General features: G+C 42.0%; 1 protein-coding gene across 3 annotated transcripts in view; it reads left to right on the forward strand.

Moving 5' to 3' along the window:
• The first annotated feature begins 3,972 nt into the window (after positions 1-3,972).
• Positions 3,973-24,035, forward strand: part of APAF1 (apoptotic peptidase activating factor 1) — a 175,986-nt gene continuing 155,923 nt past the window's right edge. Inside the window, exon 1 of one of the 3 annotated variants that reach the window (XM_077472319.1) lies at positions 3,973-4,111. The gene's annotated coding sequence lies outside the window, so the exon portion shown is untranslated. Of the gene's footprint in view, positions 4,112-4,312; positions 4,387-24,035 lie in introns of those variants that run through there. The other 2 variants (XR_013270814.1, XM_077472318.1) reach the window with 2 other exon arrangements.

Consider the following 24,035-nt stretch of genomic DNA (forward strand, 5'->3'; position numbering starts at 1 on the left):
CGATCAGATTTTGTTGTCGGAAAATTTTAGATCCAGATCTCAAACTTTGTGTGTCGGAAATTCTGACGGAAAAAGTCAGATGGAGCCCACACACACGATCGGAATTTCCGACAACACAGTCCGATCGTACATTTTTCGTCGGAATGTCCAACCGTGTGTACAGGGCATAAGGGGTAGATCTGAAATGAGGGGAAGCTCTGCTGATTTTATCATCCAATCATGTGCAAGCTAAAATGCAGTTTTTTTATTTTCCTTGCATGTCCCCCTCAGATCTACAGCGACTGCACTTCCAAGTGAACTTTCAGTGCAATTTCAAGTGCACTTTGCACTTGTAGTGCAAAGTGGATTTGCCTTTAGTAAATAACCCCCATTGTATACTGTTACCCATGCATTCCCTTATTGCCCGTACTACACCAGAAATTGGGGAAGAGAACTGAGCCATATGATTGCTGCGGAAGGCTGGAAGAAATCATTCTTTGTAACTTTTAAATCATCTCTCTAAAAACATACAGGGGCATCTCAAAAAATGAGAATATAATCAAAAAGTTAATTTATTTCACTCATTAACCACTTAACAACCGGCCCATAGCCGATTAACAGCTACAGGGCGGTTGTTTAACTCTGAGAGGCCGTTAATTAACGGCCTCCCAGAATTCCGCTCTTGCGCACCCCCGCTGGTTCCTCCCTACCCTCTCTGTACCGATCGGTACAGCGGAGGGGGAAGAGATCAGTGTCAGCAGCGCTGTGGGCTGCATCTGCATTGCCCACATCGCTGCTCACCGAATTTAACCCCTCAATACCCTGCCAATACTCTGCAATACCCTGCCAATACTCTGCAATACCCAATACCCTGCCAATACTCTGCAATACCCTGCCAATACCCAATACCCTGCCAATACTCTGCAATACCCTGCCAATACTCTGCAATACCCTGCCAATAGTCTGCAATACCCTGCCAATACTCTGCAATACCCTGCAAATACTCTGCAATACCCTGCCAATAGTCTGCAATACCCTGCCAATACTCTGCAATACCCTGCAAATACTCTGCAATACCCTGCCAATACTCTGCCAATACCCTGCCAATACTTTGCAATACCCAATACTCTGCAATACCCTGCCAATACTCTGCAATACCCAATACCCTGCCAATACTCTGCAATACCCAATACCCTGCCAATACTCTGCAATACCCTGCCAATACTCTGCAATACCCGCCAATATTCTGCAATACCCTGCCAATACTCTGCAATACCCTGCCAATACTCTGCAATACCCTGCCAATACTTTGCAATACCCAATACCCTGCCAATACTCTGCAATACCCTGCCAATACTCTGCAATACCCAATACCCTGCCAATACTCTGCAATACCCTGCCAATACACTGCAATACCCTGCCAATACTCTGCAATACCCACCAATATTCTGCAATACCCTGCCAATACTCTGCAATACCCTGCAAATACTCTGCAATACCCGCCAATACACTGCAATACCCTGCCAATACTCTGCAATACCCTGCCAATACTCTGCCAATACCCAATACCCTGCCAATACTCTGCAATATCCTGCCATTTTTTTATTTTATTTTTTTATTTCAGGCTTCCCAGCCTAGAGGTGAGATGTGGGGTCTTATTGACCCCATATCTCACTGTAAAGAGGACCTGTCATGCCATATTCCTATTACAAGGGATGTTTACATTCCTTGTAATAGGAATAAAAGTGATCAAAAAATAAATTTTTGGGGAAAAAAAAAGGTCAAACTAAAATAAATAAAGTAAAGTGAATAAAAAAAGATTTTTTTTTTTAAAGCGCCCCTGTCCCCATGTGCTCGCATGCAGAAGCGAATGCATACGTAAGTCCCGTCCACATATGAAAACGGTGTTCAAACCACACATGTGAGGTATCGATACGAACGTTAGAGCGAGAGCAATAATTCTAGCCCTAGACCTCCTCTGTAACTTAAAACATGTAACCAGTAAAAAAAGTAAAGCGTCGCCTATGGGGATTTTTAAGTAGTGACGTTTGGCGCCATTCCACGAGCGTGTGCAATTTTGAAGGGTGACATGTTAGGTATCTATTTACTCAGCGTAACTTCATCTTTCACATTATGCAAAAACATTGCGCTAACTTTGCTGTTTTTTTTAAATGCGTTAGAAATATTCCTGCACAAACACCATGCATGATAAAAAGTTGCAACGACCACCATTGTATTCTCCAGGGTCTTTGCTAAAAAAAAACATATATAATGTTTTGGGGTTCTATGTAATTTTCTAGCAAATAAATGATGATTTTTACATGTAAGAGAGAAATGTCAGAATTGGCCTGGGTGCTCCAGAACGCCTGATGGCGCTCCCTGCATGTTGGGCCTCTGTATGTGGCCACACTGTGTAAAAGTCTCACACATGTGGTATCGCCGTACTCGGGAGTAATAGCAGAATGTGTTTTGGGGTGTATTTTGTGGTATGCATATGCTGTGTGTGAGAAATAACCTGATAATATGACAATTTTGTGAAAAAAGGAAAAAAAAAAATCTTGATTTTGCAAAGAATTGTGTGAAAAAATGACAACTTAAAAAAAACGCATCATGCCTCTTACTAAATACCTTGGAATGTCTTCTTTCCAAAAAGGGGTCATTTGGGGGGTATTTGTACTTTTCTGGCATGTTAGGGTCTCAAGAATTGAAATAGGCCGTCAGTACTTCAGGTGTGATCAATTTTCAGATATTGGCACCATAGCTTGTGGACTCTATAACTTTCACAAAGACCAAATAATATCCACCAATTTGTACTTATTTTTACCAAAGATATGTAGTGGTATAAATTTTGGCCAAAATTTATGAAGAGAAATTACTAATCTGCTAAATTTTATAACAGAAACAAAGAAAAATTCATTTTTTTTTTTTACAGAATTTTCTGTCTTTTTTCTTTTATAGCACAAAAAATAAAAAACCCAGCGGTGATTAAATACCACCAAAAGAAAGCTCCATTTGTGTGAAAAAAGGACAAAAATTTCATAAGGGTACAGTGTTCCATGACTGAGTAATTGTCATTCAAAATGTGAGAGCACCGAAAGCTGAAAATTGGTCTGGTTATTAAGGGTGTTTCAAGTGGTTAAATTCAAAAAGTGAAACTCATATTATATAGATTCATTACACAGAGTAATATATTTCAGGAATGTCTTTCTTTAAATTTCAATGCTTATAGCTTACAGCTAGTGTAAACTTGGAAATCCTGGGAAGTCTATTAATAGCTTAGACCCCTTTCACACTGGGGCACAGCACAAAAAAAATAGCGCCTGCAAATCGCCCTGAAAGAGCCGCTCCTGTGACTCCAATGTGAAAACCCCGAAGGCTTTCACACTGGAGCGGTGCGCTGGCAGGACGCTGAAAAAAGTCATGCAAGCAGCATCTTTGGAATGGTGTATATACTGCTCCTGCCCATTGAAATCAATGGGGCAGTGCGGCTATACCGCCGCTGCAGCAACGCTTTGCGGTGGCTTTAACCCCCTCTCGGTCGCTAGCGGGGGGCTAAAAGTGCCCTGCTAGCAGCCGAATAGCGCCACAAAATTGGCGGGAAAGCGCCGCTAAAAATAGTGGCGGTTTACCTCCGGCGCACCCACCGCCCCAGTGTGAAAGGCGCCTTAGCAAGTCATTTTCAAACTTGCAGCACAGTTGCTTGCTATCTGGGTACAGGGGGTGCCTGGCGCCCTAAAAGCCAGGCGTATGCACAATAAACACAGGTGCGATATGCTAGTACTGGAGGAAATACACACGTTGTATAGACGTAGGACCCTGGGTACAGACTGAGATTGTACAATCAGATTGCAGCGTGTATCGCATGCTTTTATCACTCCTCAATCCATCTCTCGGCCATTACTTTGGCAGCCCGTGTCATTCCCGGCCATGCTACTGATGGTAAATGAAAGGAGGAAGCAGCACTGTTGTTTACGTGTTGCCTCGATTGCCCCATGTCCCAGACTTGCTTTATCACGGTGTTTGTAAGTCCAGACAGCAGAAGGGCGGGGCGGGGACCTCAGTCCAGGATATATCATCCCGCACAACACAGCGGCCTTCCTCTCAGCGCATCGCCCCGCCTCTCTACAGCCAGGTAAGTGGCCCCCAACAACACAGTAGCTCCAGTGCACGACACTTCTACCATATACTGAGCTGCAGAGCACAGAGGGAACAGGGAGAGCAGGAAGTGCTGCACATTAACCCTTCTATTGTCACACAACAGAGCGACGTGCCTCCGAGCGGTGTTTCATCAGAATGCGGCAGACAGGCAGCTTCAGGGGTTAACAGGAAGTGAGGCGCGTCAGGGGCCGCGGAGCACGCTGGGGGATGTAGTTGTTGCTATCGCGGCGGGATATGAATAGAGCTCAGGTAGGGCTCGGCTCTGTCAGAGGGGTTTCTTCTATTTGGGGTGGGGAGTGTATGAAGAATGAGGGGGTACAGAGGAGTGCTATGGGATAGGGGCTGCCTGTATATAGGCCTGTGTGGTAGGAACATCTGTAGGGGGAATGGTGCTATAGAGAGGACCTATTGTGGTCAATTCGTTACCTGATACATAGAACTTCCTGAAAGGGGCCCTGTCTTCATTGTTGACCTCCTCCTGACAAGCACTAAACACTTCCCACTGAACCAGTGAGAGCTGGAAACCACTTCAGCCCTGGAAGGATTTACCCCTTTCCTGACCAGGCCATTTTTTGCAGTGGCACTGCGTTACTTTAAAGAGGAAGTAAACCCTGATGTAAACCTCTTTGTCTCCCTGCAAAGGTAAAGCATAATGCATAATAGCCCATTATGTGGCACTTACCTGACACAGGAGCCAGCTATGTCACCGCTGTCCCCACGCATGTGTACGGGAGCCGCCACTAATGGCTTATCGCTGTTAGCGGCATGCTCAGTGCGCCTGCGTGCCGCTGTCTATGGCGCATGCGCCGTAGACAGTGGTGCCTGTCTTTTGGCAAATATCCCCTAAACCGTGTAGGTTTAGGAGATATTTCATGGACCTACAGGTACGCCTTAATCTAGGCTTACCTGTAGGTCAAAGTGGTTTGTAAGGGTTTACAACCACTTTAAAGAGGTTGTAAACCCAATGTGGGGAAAACGAAACAAAAGCTAGCACCTGCAATACAAAGACCTAATGAGCTTGTATGCATAGCATACTCACCTGAGATCGAAGCCCCTTGCTGCGATGCCTGTACACAGCACTGGGCGGCGACATCACTCCCAGGGATTACTTCTATTGGTTGTAAACCCTTACAGACCACTTTTGACCTACAGGTAAGGCTTACCTGTAGGTGCAAGAAATACCTCCTGTAACCCACATGGTTAAGGAGATATTTGCAAGAAAGACAGCACCGATGTCTACGGCGCATGCGTGCTGAGCGTTCCATTTAATGAATGGGATTGTGCCGTCACTGACGGCTCCCGCATGCATGTTCGGGAGTGATGTCATCGTGGCTTCGGCCAGTCAGAGCGCCGGAGCCGCAATACACGGAAGTCACTCCAGTTATCATGGCGGTGACTGAGGACCACTGCGGGGGGTTTCGATCGCTATGCATACTAACTCATTATGCATTTGTCTTGCAGAGTGTTTGTTTTAGATAGGGTTTACTTCCTCTTTCAGGGTATCTTAGCTCCGGCGCTGTGATTGGCCAGAGCTGCGATGACGTCTTGCGCGAGTGAGCCGATGGTAGCGGCACAGTCTAACTGAAGCAATGTGCCCTTGCTTGTGCCGATCACGTCGGCACGTGCAAATACAGGGGATATCTCCTAAACTGTGAACTTCTGAGTTTTTTTTTAAACATTTGCGTTTAATACCACTTTAAATAGAACGAAAGGCTACACAATAGCTTGATGATGAACAGTGACGCCTTTAATCCTATCTGCTTACGCTTTCCAATAAATTATTTTTATTCCCCAATGTGTGAAGGGTCATGTGACTGGACACCAGTGGGATGATGCTACAGCTATGGGCAATTTAGCATAGTGGTGTATAGATCAACTGGAATTTGAGGTTGCTTGACCACATAGAAAAACTTAAAGCTCCTCCCAGACCACTCCCTTTACCTTCTCTTCCTTTTTTCCCCCCACCTTTCTCTCCTTTAGTTTGTTCCCTTCCCCTATCCCCACATAACAAAACCTTCTGTGCTGCAGCTCCCCCCCATACCCCACCTTTTTCTGATCTGATCCAGCGATATGCACAAATCCAGTGGCTCCAACCACTGCCTCTCCCCTCAGACAGATTGATAGCAGCAGGAGCCATTGGCATCTGCTGCTGTCAATCAAATCCAGTGCCATGGGGATGGGGCCGAGTTCCGCTGTCTGTGTCAGTGGACGCTGCAGCAGAACGTGGAAGCAAGTCTGCATGGGTCCCCCCATGAAGAGTGGCTTTCCGTGAGGGCACCCGATGAGGCAGAGACAGGAGTGCTGGGCTGCTCTGTGTAAAACTATTCCACAGAGCTGGTAAGTATGACATGTTTTTTATTTTTATATAAAGAGAACCTTTTATAATACCCTTTTTTTTATTTTTATTTTTTTTATTGCCTTCCTTTTATGTATTTATAGTTTATCTTCATTTATAGAGGGTTTTAGAGAATGATGGTTTATTGCTCTGTTTGCCACTTAAACACTTTCAGACCGGACCATTTTGCTGGCTTAAGACCAGACCTCTTTTTGCGATTCGGCGCTGCGTCATTTTAACTGACAATTGCGCGGTCATGCAACGTGGCTCCCAAACAAAATTGACGTCCTTTTTTCCCCACAAATAGAGCTTTCTTTTGGTGGTCAGAATAAATAAATGGTGTTGCGCTCCCAGCGTGAAAGTACTCAAATAATCAAAAATTTCTAAAATCCATAAAGTGGTAAAAAAACTAATTTAATAACTAAAATCATAAATCATCAGTGTATGGAGAATAAATGCATACAAAATATATAATAAATATATAAGGCAGGTGATAGCCATAATAAGTATCACAGTGATCCAAAAAAATATAAATCGTGAAAATCAATCAGGTAAAGTGAAGTGAATAAATAAAATTATATAAATTAAGATAATCAATCAAACTTAAAAATACATGAATAAGTGTATATCCCAATACTTGGTGAATAGTGTCACTCAAGTGAAAAGTTCATACAAAAATAGTGGGTTAAAAGTCCTCCAAACAATACTAAAAAAGCATCAACACTCAAATGTGCCACAATGGATGCCAATCAGTGCCCACAATGGGCATCACTGATTGCCATGCATTATTGTTTGGCATCCATCCCTACAATACTGTACACTACAGTGCCCATCCATGCTGCCTATCAGTGTCCATCCATGCCACCTATCAGTGCCTATTTGTGCCACTTCATTAATGCCACATCATTGGTGCCCATCAGTGCTGCCTTATCATATATTTATTTAGCAGAAAATAAAAAATTCCAGAGGTGATCAAATACCACCAAAAGAAAGCTCTATTTGTGTGAAAAAAAAAAATGATAAAAATTTAGCTTGGGTACAGTGTAGCATGACCGCGCAATTGTCATTCAAAGTGCGACAGCGCTGAAAGCTCAAAATTCGTCTGGGCAGGAAGGTGTATAAGTGCCCGGTATTGAAGTGGTTAAAGTTGAATTATTAATCCCAGCTATACTGGGCCAGAACTAGGGTGGAATCTGTGAGTTGCACAGACCCAGCAAGTGTCCGGGGCTGTAAATGCAGCATTCTTAGTCACCTGGTTTGCTTCCGTGTGTGAATTTTAATGTTGGTATGGCTACCTTAGCAGGAACCTGGATGGCTGAAAACAGCCAATCAAATTAACTTGGCATGCTTGATTGGTTTCCCTGCGAAGTAAAAACAAACTTCTGGCCCTTCAAATGGAACCAAAAGCTCTCTATCTCAACTATACATACTCCTTCCCTTTTTTTTTTTTTTTTTAAGCTCACAGGCTTGCTAAAACATGGAGCTCTGCTTCTTGAGCTGGGGGCAAAAGTATCCTTCTGGATGATAAACTGCATAGGCAGTATGGGTATTGCCATCCTCAGTATAAACCTGGGATCAAATCTATAAAAAAAAAAAAAAATATGTAATCTGGGTCTTCAGGTAGTGTGTCCTGCACTGGGCTCACAGCAGCTGATTCCAACATCATCAATTTGTCTCCAGCCTCTTCCAATATTGGCAACAAGGTGGCTGGATTCACATGTACTCATTTTTCATTGTTAGATTTGTACATAAACAAAACAAAATTCATATTTTGAACCTTTCATTAGACAAACATTTAGGGCCGGTTCACACTGCAGGCGAGGCGAGGCGACTCCGACTTGCCTTGCCGCGACCTGCCGTGACCTCAGCGGCAACTTGCAGATGACTTCTGTATAGAAGTCAATGCAAGTCGCCTGAGGTCGCCCAAAAGTAGTACAGGAACCTTTTTTCTGAGTCGGAGCGACTCGAGTCGCTCCTCTCAGAACGGTTCCATTGTACAGAACGGGGGCGACTTGCGAGAGCGAGGCGAGTCGTGTCGCCTCGCATCGCCCGCTGTGTGAACCGGCTCTTAGTTAGCTGAATGTTTGTTGCTCAGAATGTCGGACCATTAAAAAATTTAATAGTTGACCAAAATAAGGTCTAACTGTCTAAGACCCCGTTCACACCTGAGCGTTTTGTAGCTTGAAGCCTGAAGCTACAAAATGCTAGAGGGGAAAAAAATCTATTATTCTCAATGGAGATGGTTCATATCTCCACTCATGTCGCCTGAAGCTCAAACAAGTTCCGGACCCTTTTTTGTCACTCGAATTGAGCAGATTTGGGCGTTTTTCTTCTTTTAATATTGGTGACCTTTTGCCCTGCACAAAATTGTGGCAAATCGCGGTAAAAAACGATGCGAATCGTGGTAAAAAACGCTGCAAAATTGCGTTAAGCGTAGCGTTTTCAAGCAGAAAATCGCACATTTAGGTGTGAATGCAGCCTAATAGTACCTTTTGCATAAAGTTACAGCTCTGATATATCGGGATGAAACCTTCATTCCTGGTCCAGCTTGCATACATATATTACAAAGGCTTCTTTTCTATCATACTGTTTGTGTTAGAACTTCAGTTTCATGTTTCAAAAAGACAACTTTTTCCTGGCAATATTATAATTAGGGCTGCAACTAACGATTATTTTCATAATCGATTAGTTGGCCGATTATTGTTTCGGTTAATAACCTTTAAAAAAAAAAATAAAGTGGGTCAGATTGACGTTCATTTTCAATCACACTGACGGGAAAATTTGGAAATAATAGAAAACTGCTTGGTCAAAGGAATTTTCACAGTGTATGTGGTTTTCATTCAGAAATTATATTAATTTTAAAAACAGAATGTTAAATGTTAAAAAGTGACAATTTCAAACTATATTCTTTCATTCAGCGAATGTACAAAAGATTTTTTGTCTGAATATTCTCATCAGACAATTGATCCATGTGGCCAGCATAAGGCTCGGTGCACACCTATGCAGTTTGCATTTTATCTGTTTCTGCAGTGCTTTTTCCTGTGCGTTTTTTATTTCTGTGCACGTGATTTTACTGCAATTTGCATTTTTGCTTTTTTTTTGGGCAGATTAAAAAACACAAATTGCTTCAAAAAACGCATTGCATGCTTTTCTGCAGATTTTCCATTGAAGTATATTGAACCAAAGAAGCACTGTTTTGCGTTGAAAAGTCCCTGACACTTTACAAATACGCAGCAGATGAAAAAAAGCACAGTTGTGAATGTGTCCCATAGGAAACCATGTAAATGAACTGTAATGCAATTCTGCAAAAAGCACCAATAAACATAGATGTCAACCAGTTCTAAGGAATTTAGTAACATAATGGGGTTAAAAAGACAAAAATTAGCCCTTTATAGTAAAAAAAAAAAGCAGATAATCACTACTTTTCATTTTTTTACTGTAGAATTGTGAAAGTAATATTTACAGTAGCGATTATTTGCTCTTTTTGTACTATAAAGGGCTCATTTTAGTTTTTTTTTTTTAATCCCATTATGTTACTGGCCGATTAATCGATTATGAAAATAGTAATCGATTAATTTCATAATCGATTAGTTGTTTCAGCCCTAATTATAATTTCTCATTGCTTGCTCTGTTGTTAGTTTTAGCTAGATAACAACACAAGTCCTTAGTTTCCATCTGACATTATTTTCCTGATGTCATAACTGCTTATACCGTTGTACATCATTTCACAATCCACACATTCTGCTCTTGGATTTCAAAAATAAAAAAGTAAGTAAAAACAAAAGGACCAACAATCTATATATGACAGAACAGAAAGCTCTCTGCCAGATCAAAAAATATAAAACAACTGGCTGCAGATGGCATCTAACCTAACAGGGTGTGTGGACTTGATGTGATGGGTCTCTTATATTTAAATTTTGGCATACAAAGGAAAAAATTTGTGTAGCGCTTCAATATTAATAAGTGTAATCAACATAGATTATGGAATAATTAATGTGTAATCAACATAGATTATAGAATAATTAAATACAGAAATTCATATAATTAATAATTTGAGAAAAGAGTCCATAGGATGGGCACCAATTTCACAATGGAGCTGGTATAGAAATGACTGGACCGTCATAAAGCAAAAACAGGTCACTGGGCAGATATATTCATGTAGGCCAGCTTGTCTGTAAACGTCAAAAGAAGGTAGATAAATACTTCTTACCAGCTCTGTTGGACTCACAAAGTCATATGACAGTTGAGTCTGAAAAGGCTTGAGGTCTCACTCTGGGACCAGAGAGTATATGGAAGGAGGTCCGTTAGACTGGTGGAGGAACTTCAAACAACTGTGTACTCAATGGCGTGTTTCACAAATGGAACATCGAGGTAGTTTGGAATCCAGCTCAGACACGGTCCATTACACCAATACTCCAATCACCCCAAGTGGGGAGGGAAATGTTTGGGGGTTTAAACCACACAGAAGGGAAAAAAGAAAAAAGAGCTCCACATGGTGCGGGTCAAATGATATAAAATGCGGATTTATTGAAGTCAAAAAGTTATTAATGACTTAGTGATCACAAAAATAGAGTAAAATAAAGTTAAAAGCAATGTAGGGTGCCAACAGCTATCCCAACGCGTTTCGACATAAAAGTCTTCGACAGGGGCATGTCGAAACGCGTTGGCCTAGCTGTTGGCGCCCTACATTGCTTTTAACTTTATTTTACTCTATTTTTGTGATCACTAAGTCATTAATAACTTTTTGACTTCAATAAATCCGCATTTTATATCATTTGACCCGCACCATGTGGAGCTCTTTTTTTCTTTTTTCCCTTCTGTGTGGTTTAAACCCCCAAACATTTCCCTCCCCACTTGGGGTGATTGGAGTATTGGTGTAATGGACGGTGTCTGAGCTGGATTCCAAACTACCTCGATGTTCCATTTGTGAAACACGCCATTGAGTACACAGTTGTTTGAAGTTCCTCCACCAGTCTAACGGACCTCCTTCCATATACTCTCTGGTCCCAGAGTGAGACCTCAAGCCTTTTCAGACTCAACTGTCATATGACTTTGTGAGTCCAACAGAGCTGGTAAGAAGTATTTATCTACCTTCTTTTGACGTTTACAGACAAGCTGGCCTACATGAATATATCTGCCCAGTGACCTGTTTTTGCTTTATGACGGTCCAGTCATTTCTATACCAGCTCCATTGTGAAATTGGTGCCCATCCTATGGACTCTTTTCTCAAATTATTAATTATATGAATTTCTGTATTTAATTATTCTATAATCTATGTTGATTACACATTAATTATTCCATAATCTATGTTGATTACACTTATTAATATTGAAGCGCTACACAAATTTTTTCCTTTGTATGCTGAACTTTGTTTGTTTTTAGTGTTAGCTGCTATTTTTGGCTATTGCGGCCGTTTTGTTATAGGTTTAACTTTAGCGCAGTGTTTTCCCTTTTACTTTATATTTAAATTTTATTTATTATTCCTCTCACATCATGAACCGCACATCGTTATTATCGGACCTTTTAGATTTCATTTTTGTAGAAAAACATCTTATGTATTCCATCCATCTTGGCTTTGTTAAATATTATGGCAGCTGTATTACAATTAACATTACATTGTTATCTTAATCTAAACTAAACCAATCTTACAAATTTCCCCAATAACCTCAATTTCATTTCCAACAAAAGGTTGTCTAAACAAGTTACAATATATCTATATTATTAATAAAATTGTTAAACTCCTATCAGAAATGAATACTCAAGCGATAATCTCAATAGCACACCCTAATTCTAATATATATCCACAGATATATTTCCTTAACCACCTCAATACAGTACACTTACACCCCCTTCCTGACCAGACCAATTTTCAGCTTTCAGCGCTCTCACAGTTTGAATGACAATTACTCAGTCATCCAACACTGTACCCATATGAAACTTGCGTCCTTTTTTCCACACAAATAGAGCTTTCTTTTAGTGGTATTTAATCACTAGTGGATTTTTTATTTTTTGTGCTATAAATAAAATAAAACGTAAATTTTGTGAAAAAAAAATGCCTTTTTCTTTGTTTCTGTCATAAATTTTTGCTAATTAGTAATTTTTCTTCATAAATTTTGGGCAAAATTTTATACTGCTACCTATCTTTGGTAAAAAATAACCCACATTAGTATATATTATTTGGTCTTTGTGAAAGTTATAGAGTCTACAAACTATGGTGCCAATCGCTGAAAATTGATCACACCTGATCAGGCCTTCAGTACATCAGGTGTATCTCATTTCTTGAGACACTAACAAGTCAGGAAAGTGCAAATACCCCCCAAATGACCCCTTTTTACAAAGTAGACATTCCAAGGTATTAACTAAGTAGCATGGTGAGTTTTTTTAACCACTTCCCGACCGCCGCACGACGATGTACGTCGACAGAATGGCACGGGCAGGCATAAGGGCTTACATGTACGTCCTTGCCTGCCCGCGGGTCGGGGGCCCGGTAGGGGCCCCGCCCGGTGCCTGCGGCGGTCGGTATTCGTTCGGGAGCGATCCCGGACGAGGGGACGGCCATTCATTCATGGCCACCCCCTCGCGATCGCTCCCGACGAATGAAAATGCTCCGTGACATCACTTCCTCTCCTGTAATGTAAACACAGGAGAGGAAGTGATGTAATCTCTCCTCCGTGTCGGTATTTTTCGTTCCGACACCGAGGAGAGAGGATCGGTGAGTTGCACCAACACGACACTACACAGTAGAACATGCCAGGCACACTCACACCCCCCCGATCACCCCCCCAATTACCCCTGCCCCCCAGTCACAGTGACACCAATGTCATTTTTTTTTTTTTTTTGCATTGGTGTCATTTGTGACTGTAATAACTGTTAGGGTTAGCCCCCTTTAGTTCTAATGTACCCCCCTAACCCCCCCAATAAAGGTTTAACCCCGTGATCACCCCCCGTCGCCAGTGTCACTAAGGCTGGGTTCACATTGCAGCGGTTTATGAGAACGGATGTGATTCGCACCGCACTGCAGTGCAAATCACATCCGATCTCTGTGCGATTCGAGTTCAGCCATACAGATAGTATGGCTGAATTCGTGTCACACCCGCCGCAAACTCGCACGGGACCCTTTTTTTGGTCCGCAGCAGAATCGGATCGCATGGGTGTTCACACCATGCGATCCGAGTTTGCAGATCGCACTGCGATATGCGAACTGATCTGGGGGTGTCATTAACATTTCACTGACACTCCCAGCAGTTCGCATAGGGCAGTGTGAACTGCCGCCGGGAGGCATGTGATGCGGGAACCCGCCGCGGATTTGTGGCGTTCCTGCATCGCTCCAGTGTGAACCCAGCCTAATAAGCGATCGTTTTTCTGATCGCTGTATTAGTGTCACAGGTGACGCTAGTTAGGCAGGTAGGTATTTAGGTTCGCCGCAGCTTTTTATAGCGCCAGGGACCCCCATATACTACCGCATAAAGCCCCCTGATTGCCCCCTAGTTAACCCTTTCACCAGTGATCACCATATAACTGTTACAGGTGACGCTGGTTGGTTAGTTATTTTTTTATAGTTTCAGGGCACCCGCCATTTATTACCTAGTCTCACTAGTGTACCCCTAAATTTAGGGGTGTCTACTTTCCAAAATGGGGTCATTTGGGGGGGGTTTGTGCCATCTTGGCATTTTATGGCCTTCAAAACTGTAACGCCCTTAGAAAGCCTGAAGGCGGTGCTTGGTTTCGGGGCCCCGTACGCGGCTAGGCTCCCAAAAAGTCCCACATATGTGGTATCCCCGTACTCAGGAGAAGCAGCAAAATTTATTTTGGGGTGTCATTTCACATATGCCCATGGCATGCATGAGCAATATATCATTTAGTGACAACTTTGTGTAAAAAAAATAAAAAATAAATAAAAAAATAAAAAGTTTGTAATATTCCCGCAACTTGTGGCAAAATATAAAATATTCCATGGACTCAACATGCCTCTCAGCAAATAGCTTGGGGTGTCTACTTTCTAAAATTGGGTCATTTGTGGGGGTTTTGTGCCATCTTGGCATTTTATGGCCTTCAAAACTGTAATAGGTAGTGAGGAGTGAAGTCAAATATTTACGCCCTTAGAAAACCTGAAGGCGGTTCTTGGTTTTCGGGGCCCCGTACGCGGCTAGGCTCCCAAAAAGTCCCACATATGTGGTATCCCGTACTCAGGAGAAGCAGCAGAATTTATTTTGGGGTGTCATTTCACATATGCCCATAGCATGTGTGAGCAATATATCATTTAGTGACAACTTTGTGTAAAAAAAAAAAAAAAAAAAAAAAAAAATTTTTGTCATTATTCAATCGCTTGAGGCAAAAAAATAAAATATTCAATGGGCTCAACATGCCACTTATCAATTTCCTTAGGGTGTCTACTTTCCAAAATGGGGTCATTTGGGGGGGTTTTGTACAGCCCTGCCATTTTAGCACCTCAAGAAATGAGATAGGCAGTCGTAAACTAAAAGCTGCGTAAATTCCAGAAAACGTACCTTAGTTTGTAGATGTGACAACTTTTGCGCAAACCAATAAATATACAATTATTGACTTTTTTTTACCCAAAGACATGTGGCTGAATACATTTTGGCCTAAATGTATGACTAAAATTGAGTTTATTGGATTTTTCTAATAACAAAAAGTAGAAAATATCATTTTTTTTCAAAATTTTCGGTCTTTTTACGTTTATATCGCAAAAAATAAAAATCGCAGAGGCAATCAAATACCATCAAAAGAAAGCTCTATTTGTGGGAAGAAAAGGACGCAAATTTTGTTTGGGTACAACATTGCATGACCGCGCAATTACCAGTTAAAGCAGCGCAGTGCCAAATTGTAAAAAGACCTCTGGTCATTTACCAGCAAAATGGTCCGGTCTGAAAGTGGTTAAGTTGTCATTTTTTCCCACAATTCTTTGCAAAATTAAGATTTTTTTCATTATTTTTTTTTTTTACAAAATTGTCATATTATTAGGTTATTTCTCACACACAGCATATGCATACAACAAATTACACCCCAAAATACATTCTGCTACTCTTCCCGAGTACGGCGATACCACATGTGTGAGACTTTTACACAGCCTGGCCACATAGAGAGACTCTTTTTGGAAAGCAAACACCCCAACGTATAATCTGTGAGGCATAATGAGTCTTTTGAACGGTTAATTTTTTTCCAGAAGTTTTTGGAATATGTGGAAAAAAATTTATATTTCTATAAGATATAGATAAGAATAAGATATTTCTAACACATAGCATGTATATAGCAAAAATTACACCCCCAAAATACATTCTGCTACTCTTCCCGAGTATGGCGATACGACATGTGTAGGACTTTTACACAGCCTGGCCACATAGAGAGACATTGAAGTAGTACGTTCAGGCATTCTAGGAGCATAAATGACACATCTCATTTCATTCCTACCCATCACACTTTTGAAGGTCCTGGAGCACCAGGACAGTGAAATTACCCACAAAAATGACCCCATTTTGGAAAGCAAACACCCCAACATATATTCTATGAGACATGGGCTGCAAATAGGTACTTGGGTACTCTGATGGCCTGGTGACATGTACTCGGGTACTCTGATGGCCTGGTGACTGGTATTTGGGTACTCTGAAGGGCACTGACAGGTACTCATATGGACTGTGACAGGTACTCGGGTACTCAAATGAACTGTGACGGGTACTCAGATGGACTGGGACAGGTACTCGGGTACTCAGATGGACTGGGACAGGTACTCGGGTACTCTGATGTGCCGTGACAGGGACTCGGGTACTCTGATGTGCCGTGACAGGGACTCGGGTACTCTGATGTGCCGTGACAGGTACTCGGGTACTCTGATGTGCCGTGACAGGTACTCGGGTACTCTGATGGACTGTGATTGACAGGTACTATGAGGGGTGGTAACAGGTCCTCTTTATTGGGGGGGGGGGGCAATCAGTGTGCTTGATGTGCACTGTAGGCGGTAACGAGATGTTACCGCAATCTCCTCCTCACACACGATCGGTGTGTGAGGAGGAGAACCCGGTAACATCTCGTTATCGCGGTTTGTTTACATTTTAGTGATCGGCTGTGAAAGGATCACAGCCGATCACGTGGGTAAACAGCCGGCCAATGACCGTTTATCAGCGACGGTGACGAGCAGTGTTCCCAGGGAACACGCCGCCACCGACGTGCACGCGCAGCATGCACACGATCGCGCGCATGCGCCGTGCACAGTTGGGGTGTGATCAGCCGTGACTTCATCACGGCCGATCACGTGGTAAACAGCCATAACCAATGGCTGTTCACCCCTTTCGGTGGCGAGCGGTGTCTCCGTGACACGCCGCCACCGAAGAAACAGGGGTGCGCACGCACGATCGCGTGCATTTCCTGTTTAAACGGGAGGCATATGACGGCCTCCCGCCACAATAGGTGCGCCGCCTGGCTGTCATTTGACAGCCGGCGGTCAGCAACTAGTTAAATGAGGACATTTTACGTAATTTCCCTTTTTTTAAATGCACTGTTTCCACTGTAGCACTAACCCCCGAAGGAGCTGCTGGTTATTTTTGGGCTTACCGTTCCCTTCTGTTCTCCTTGTGACACATCTAGGGGATGTCCCGTGGTAGATGGCCCAGTAACTTGAGACTGACAATAGATCCACTTGAATGGATTTTATTTGCAAAACTCAAACCATTGAACAGTCTTTTAACTTGGGATCAGATGGTTGGAAAAGGAAGTTCAAGTACTCTCAATGTCAAAGTCCAGAAAACATTAAAGAACTTGCTTACCTTGACTGCATCCAGAGAATAGCCATTCACAGCTGGATGAACACCCAGGTTGGACAGTCCCTCTCTCACAAGGCCTAGCAACCAACAAGGTGCTTGCTCATACTGTTCCTCCACCGACACCCGCTATCCCATAGGAATGCATGTATGTCTGTATTTCATCCGAAAACGGATGGATGAAATACGGACATACTGTTCGCACGTGTGAAAGGGGCCTAACTATATATAAAATACTCATGGCTGCCATTAGTCGTTAAGTAACACTTACAGGTCTTACGAGACATGATAAACACATCTCTCTATTACTCTGTTCTCTATTCCTATCAACATATGCCATGTCAGCACATGAACTGCCTTGGTTTCTTGTGCTGCTTCTCCCTATTCCAGCCTTAGGGGGTTGCAAGAGGCTGATACTGAATCAAATTCAGATACTTACACTGGTACCATTTAAAAGAATACAAAACATTGGGGGTTATTTACGAAAGGCAAATCCACTTTGCACTGCAAGTGCACTTGGAAGTGCAGTCGCTGTAAATCCTGAGGGGAAGATCTGAAATGAGTGGAAGCTCTGCTGATTTTATCATCCAATCGTGTGCAAGCTAAAATACTGTTTTTTATTTTCCTTGCATGTCCCCCTCGGATCTATAGCGACTGCACTTGAAGTGCAAAGTGGATTTGCCTTTAGTAAATAACCCCCATAGTGATGTATAATCAAATGTACCAGCTCAGTTACTTATAGAATTTAAACTAGAGGATTTGAATGGCAGCCCAACTAAGCTAGTATTTTAAGTGCGAGAGATCAGCCTCTATATTTTTCTCAATACAGGTTTCCTTCAGTTGTATAAGGCAGCCAGTGAGACCCTTACCATTTTTTTTTTTTTTTTTATAACCTGCATTACAATATTAAATGCATAATTCTGTTGCTTTGAGCAGACTTTCTGTGCTGTGGGGACATTCATATTTTCCTTTTTATTATAATTTAACACAACAGGCACATAGTGGCAAAAGAACAGACTAGCTTAAAAGTAACAATTATTTAGATGTATATTATTGAGTAATGCTTATTCGATTGCACAGAAGAGTTAAAGTGATGCTAAAGCTTAACCACTTCATGCTGGTTGTAAACATATATGCAGCCTCTCGGCGGGTGTCCCTGTGTAAACAACTTGCCGTACTGAGAGCGTGCTTCCTACATGCTCCCAGTACAGTAGCCAGTGGGGATCGATAAGCTTCTAATGCATACTTGTGATTAGGAGCTTTCCGATCATTTGACTACTGTGACAGACAATCCCAGCGTTTTAGAACTCTGAAGGGGCCGGCAGGCGGTCGTCATGAAGGGGTTTAATATTTGTTACCTTAATGCATTCCTTGCATTAAGGTAAAAAAAGTTTAGGCATCAGTATTTTCCCCCTCGCCTCCCCTTTTAACTTACCTGAGCCTTCTTTCAATCCAGTGCTGTACTTTTTTAGCAGCTCTTCTTCCCCCTTCCCCCCCCTCACTCTCAGGTCTACAGGCTTGGCTGTGGCAGCGGGAGCCATTGGCTCCCATTGCGTTCAATCAAAGCCAGTAATGAGGAAGCGGATGATGTGGCTGAGTCCCACTGTCTGTGTCAATAGATGCAGACCAGTGTGGCTTGGGAGCAAGCTCATACGAGTGCCACCTTTAGACAACTGTTTTCTACAGGGTCACTTGGAGGAGCCAGGAGCGACAGTGGGGGACCCAAGAAAGGGTTTACCTGCAGCATATGACCATGTTACTAAGAAGCTGCCACTGAGTACTACAGTGCATCCGGAAAGTATTCATAGTGCTTCACTTTTTCCACATTTTATGTTACAGCCTTACTCCAAAATCGATTCAATTAATTATTTTCCTCACAATTCTACAGATTCCATACCTCATAATGACAATGTGAAAGACGTTTGTTTAAAATCCTTTGCTAATTTTATTAAAACTAAAAAAATCACATGTACATAAATATTCACAGCCTTTGCCATGATGCTTCAAAATTGATCTCAGGTGCATCCTGTTTCCACTGATCATCCTTGAGATGTTTCTACAACTTGATTGGAGTCCACCTGTGATAAATTCAGTTGATTGGACATGATTTGGAAAGGCACACACCTGTCTATATAAGATCCCACAGTTAACAGTGCATGTCAGAGCACAATCCAAGCCATGTAGTCCAAGGAATTGTCTGTTGGCCTCTGAGCCCAGATTGTAGTTCTGAGTTGCAGATCTGGGGAAGGATACAGAAACCTTTCTGCAGCATTGACAGTCCCAATGAGCACAGTGGCCTCCATCATCCATTAATGGAAGAAGTTTGGAACCACCAGAACGCTTCTTAGAGTGGGCTTCGCAGCCAAACTGAACAATCGGGGGAGAAGGGCCTTAGTCAGGGAGTTGACCAGGAACCTGATGGTCACTCTGATAAAGCTCCAGCATTTTTCTGTGGAGCTAGGAGAACCTTCCAGAAGAACAACCATATCTGCAGCACTCTACCAATCAGGCCTGTATGGTAGTGTGGTCAGACGGAAGCCCCTCCTCAGTAAAAGGCACAAGACAACCCACCTGAAGTTTCAGGTAAAAGGCACCTGAAAGACTATCAGACCATGAGAAACCAAATTCTCCGGATTTGATGAAACAAAGATTGAGATCTTTGACCTCTGAAGCGTCATGTATGTCTGGAGGAAACCAGGCTCCACTCATCACCTGGCTAATATCAGTGAAGCATGGTGGTGGCAGCATCATGCTGTGGGGATGTTTTTCAGCAGCAGAAACTGGGAGACTAGTCAGGATTGAGGTTCAAGAAGAATACAGCAATGTACATCATTGTACATCATTGATGAAAACCTGCTCCAGAGCACTCTGGACCTCCAGACTGGGGCGAAGGTTCTTCTTCCAACAGGATAATGACCCTAAGCACACAGCCAAGATAACAAAGGCGTGGCTACGGGACAATTTAGTGAATGTCCTTGAGTGGCCCAGCCAGAGCCCAAACTTGAACTCTATTGAACATCGGTAATAATAGGTTATCCTCGCGCTACAATGGTAAAATCAAGAAGACTGATATGGTTGCAGCAAAAACACCGGCAGAGGTGCAAACCCTCCCCTCAAGTGATAGTAAGTAAATAGTAAATGGTGTTGCGCTCCACACAAAATTAATTAAATCTAATAATTAGTAAATAATCGCATAAAATCTTAAAGACGCACTCATGCGATTAAAATTACTTTAAATTATAACTACAAACTTTTGTGCTAAAATTTATACCAAGTGATTAGTAGAGTGTTCAGAATATAACTTATTCCTAGTGTTGTTCATAAAAAGAAGATCTGAATGATCTATACCATCATAATAAAGTGCAAGTGAAATAATATAGGTAAAAACGCTAATCCTAATAATAACACTTCACAAGAATCGTGACATCAAACAAAAGTGTGACAGTCCATAAAAGTACATCCAAGTGCCAACGTGCGTACAGAAAACTTGTGTAAGAGAAGAATGAATACACAATAACAAAATATATATATAAAAATATATATCAAAAAGTGAAAAGACAATAAATCCAAAAAAAGGAGGGGTTCCTAAAAAGTGTCTCTTAAATTCGCATTAAAGGCTAATGATTCAGTTCATGCAAAAAAATATTTTATAGAGTGAATCCACACTGTGCTATGTGAAGGGTTAATCCTGTGAACAACCCCGGGATAGTTCCACCAGTGATCTTGCAGCTCCTCAAACGTGGGTGCTCACACACTGAGTGCAGTGGGTACCTTACCTCACTGCTGTCAGTTAGACAGCAATATGCTCCAATATAGCAGGTGTCTCCTCAATTCGGATGTATGTCCTCAGTAGGTGTAGGAACACTCCAAAGATTTGCGGTGTATATCCCAAATACAATATGGGCGCCCCCAAAACTGTTCCTCCAGATACTCCGCAAAGGACCACAAGTCAGACCCAAGAAAGAGAAGAAGGGGCTCCAATAGTGAAGTACGTCACACAAATACTTTATTATAAAAAGAACCAAGTCCTGGGTACTCACATTCATGTAATAAATTTCAAACGTTTACAGCTAAAAACAACGAACGGCTTCCTCGTTCGTACCCCGGACGTCACTTCCGGTGTCCTCCTAGGCCAATCCTACGCATATCGTCATAGATCACGTGACTTCATCAGGGACTAATGCATAGGAGGTGGACGAACGTTTAAATAGGATCTCTAATTCGCAGCCATTTTCTTGTAGTCAGTCCTATCTATTACTATTCGCGGTCACGACTCTAATTACACGGCCATTTTCTAATAGGCTATAGTACCGACCGGTTCTATACGCTTCCCGGTCGTTTTTTCTTATAGGTTCTAAGCTAATTTATTCATCGTTTAGACAGATATATGTCCGCTTACATGGACTAAAATTCAATTACGTTTTTACCCATAAATTAAAGAGAGTACCAATATTTTAATATTTTATATACTACCTCCTGTCTTAAGCCATTTTTAAGGAATTTTTTTCGAATTCTTTTATAACATCTTTTATCTTAAATTATTAGTTTACAAATGTTTTGTCGGTCCCGTCGTTTTAACAGTAAGTCAATTAGAGGTCGACCGATATGGGTTTTTCTCTGCCCGATGCCGATATTTAGAAATCATGGCGGCCGATAGCCGATATATGATGCCGATTTTTTTTTTTTTTTTTTGGGCAGATATGTTAGGCCGATTTTATTTTATTTATTTATTTTTTTCCTTTTTTTATTTATTATTATTATTTTTTTTAATCCCCCTTGATCTAACACACCTTTCCCATTGGGGCGTTTTTCAGGTGCTTTTGGGCTAAAAATAGCGCCTGTAAAGTGCCTGCAAAATGGCTCCCCTGCAGTCTGTGTGAAAGACCGAGTGCTTTCACACTGAGGCGATGCGCTGGCAGGATCTTAAAAAAAAGTCCTGCAAGCAGCACGTTTGGAGTGGTGTATACCGCTCCTCCACCACTCCTGCCCATTGATATGAATGGGCACCACTGCCGAAGCGCATGCAATGCGATTTGGCAGCAGTGCTTCATGGGCGCATTTAACCTCTTCCTTGGCCGCTAGCTGGGTTATATGTGCCCCACTAGCAGCCAAATAGCACCGCTAAAATGATGGTAAAGAGCCGCTAAAACTTGCGTTTTAACATCAACGCTCCAGTGTGAAAGCAGAAAATACAGAAAATTTCTTACATTTAAACATTTATTAAACAAAACAAACCTCCAATCAGTTTACTTGTATGTATGATTTTAGATAAAAAAAAAAAAAAAAAAAACTTATATATTAAATAAAAACAGGTAGTCAAAACTTTTGGACGAAAAAAAAAAATGGGCTAACTTTACTGTTTTTATTTTATTTTTAAATAGTGTATTTTTTTCCCAAAAAAATGCATTTGAAAGACCTCTGTGCAAATGCCGTGTGACATAAAATATTGCAACAACCGCTGTTTTATTCCCTAGGATCTCTGCTAAAAAATTATATATAATTTTTGGGGGGGTCTAAGTGATTTTCTGGCAGAAAATACAGGATTTTTACTTGTAAGCATCAAGTGTCAGAAAAGATTTAGTCTTTAAATGGTTAAACTGAGAACTTCTACACACAGAGATGACTTCATTCATTCAAGTGTAAACATTGTATCATTTAGTTCTTTTCTTGGCAGTCTGCCCAGAGAGGAGGAAAGTGTTGCTATGACGACTCAGGCAACTCACACTGACTTCTTACAGAAGTCATTTCAAAGTCCCGCTGTAGTTCTAAATCGGCTTTTTATCAGCAAAATCGGCCGATGCCGATTATTTAAAAAACGGCAAATATCGGCCGATATATCGGCCGGCCGATATATCGGTCGACCTCTAAAGTCAATGTGTTTAATCCTCTATCAACACCAAGAATGCTACTTGGAGTCAGAGGTGGAGAAATCTTGTGTCGTTGCCCGAATAAATGCAACTACCGGGTGTCTGAATTGAATTTTAGTCCATGTAAGCGGACATATATCTGTCTAAACGATGAATAAATTAGCTTGGAACCTATAAGAAAAAACGACCGGGAAGCGTATAGAACCGGTCGGTACTATAGCCTATTAGAAAATGGCCGTGTAATTAGAGTCGTGACCGCGAATAGTAATAGATAGGACTGACTACAAGAAAATGGCTGCGAATTAGAGATCCTATTTAAACGTTCGTCCACCTCCTATGCATTAGTCCCTGATGAAGTCACGTGATCTATGACGATACGCGTAGGATTGGCCTAGGAGGACACCGGAAGTGACGTTCCGGGGTACGAACGAGGAAGCCGTTCGTTGTTTTTAGCTGTAAACGTTTGAAATTTATTACATGAATGTGAGTACCCAGGACTTGGTTCTTTTTATAATAAAGTATTTGTGTGACGTACTTCACTATTGGAGCCCCTTCTTCTCTTTCTTGGGTCTGACTTGTGATCCTTTGCGGAGTATCTGGAGGAACAGTTTTGGGGGCGCCCATATTGTATTTGGGATATACACCGCAAATCTTTGGAGTGTTCCTACACCTACTGAGGACATACATCCGAATTGAGGAGACACCTGCTATATTGAAGCATATTGCTGTCTAACTGACAGCAGTGAGGTAAGGTACCCACTGCACTCAGTGTGTGAGCACCCACGTTTGAGGAGCTGCAAGATCACTGGTGGAACTATCCCGGGGTTGTTCACAGGATTAACCCTTCACATAGCACAGTGTGGATTCACTCTATAAAATATTTTTTTGCATGAACTGAATCATTAGCCTTTAATGCGAATTTAA

This window comes from Lithobates pipiens, unplaced genomic scaffold (genome assembly GCF_037356315.1).
Source record: "Lithobates pipiens isolate NorthernLeopardFrog02 unplaced genomic scaffold, aLitPip1_a1.2 Scaffold_8, whole genome shotgun sequence".
NCBI classification, from domain to species: domain Eukaryota; kingdom Metazoa; phylum Chordata; class Amphibia; order Anura; family Ranidae; genus Lithobates; species Lithobates pipiens.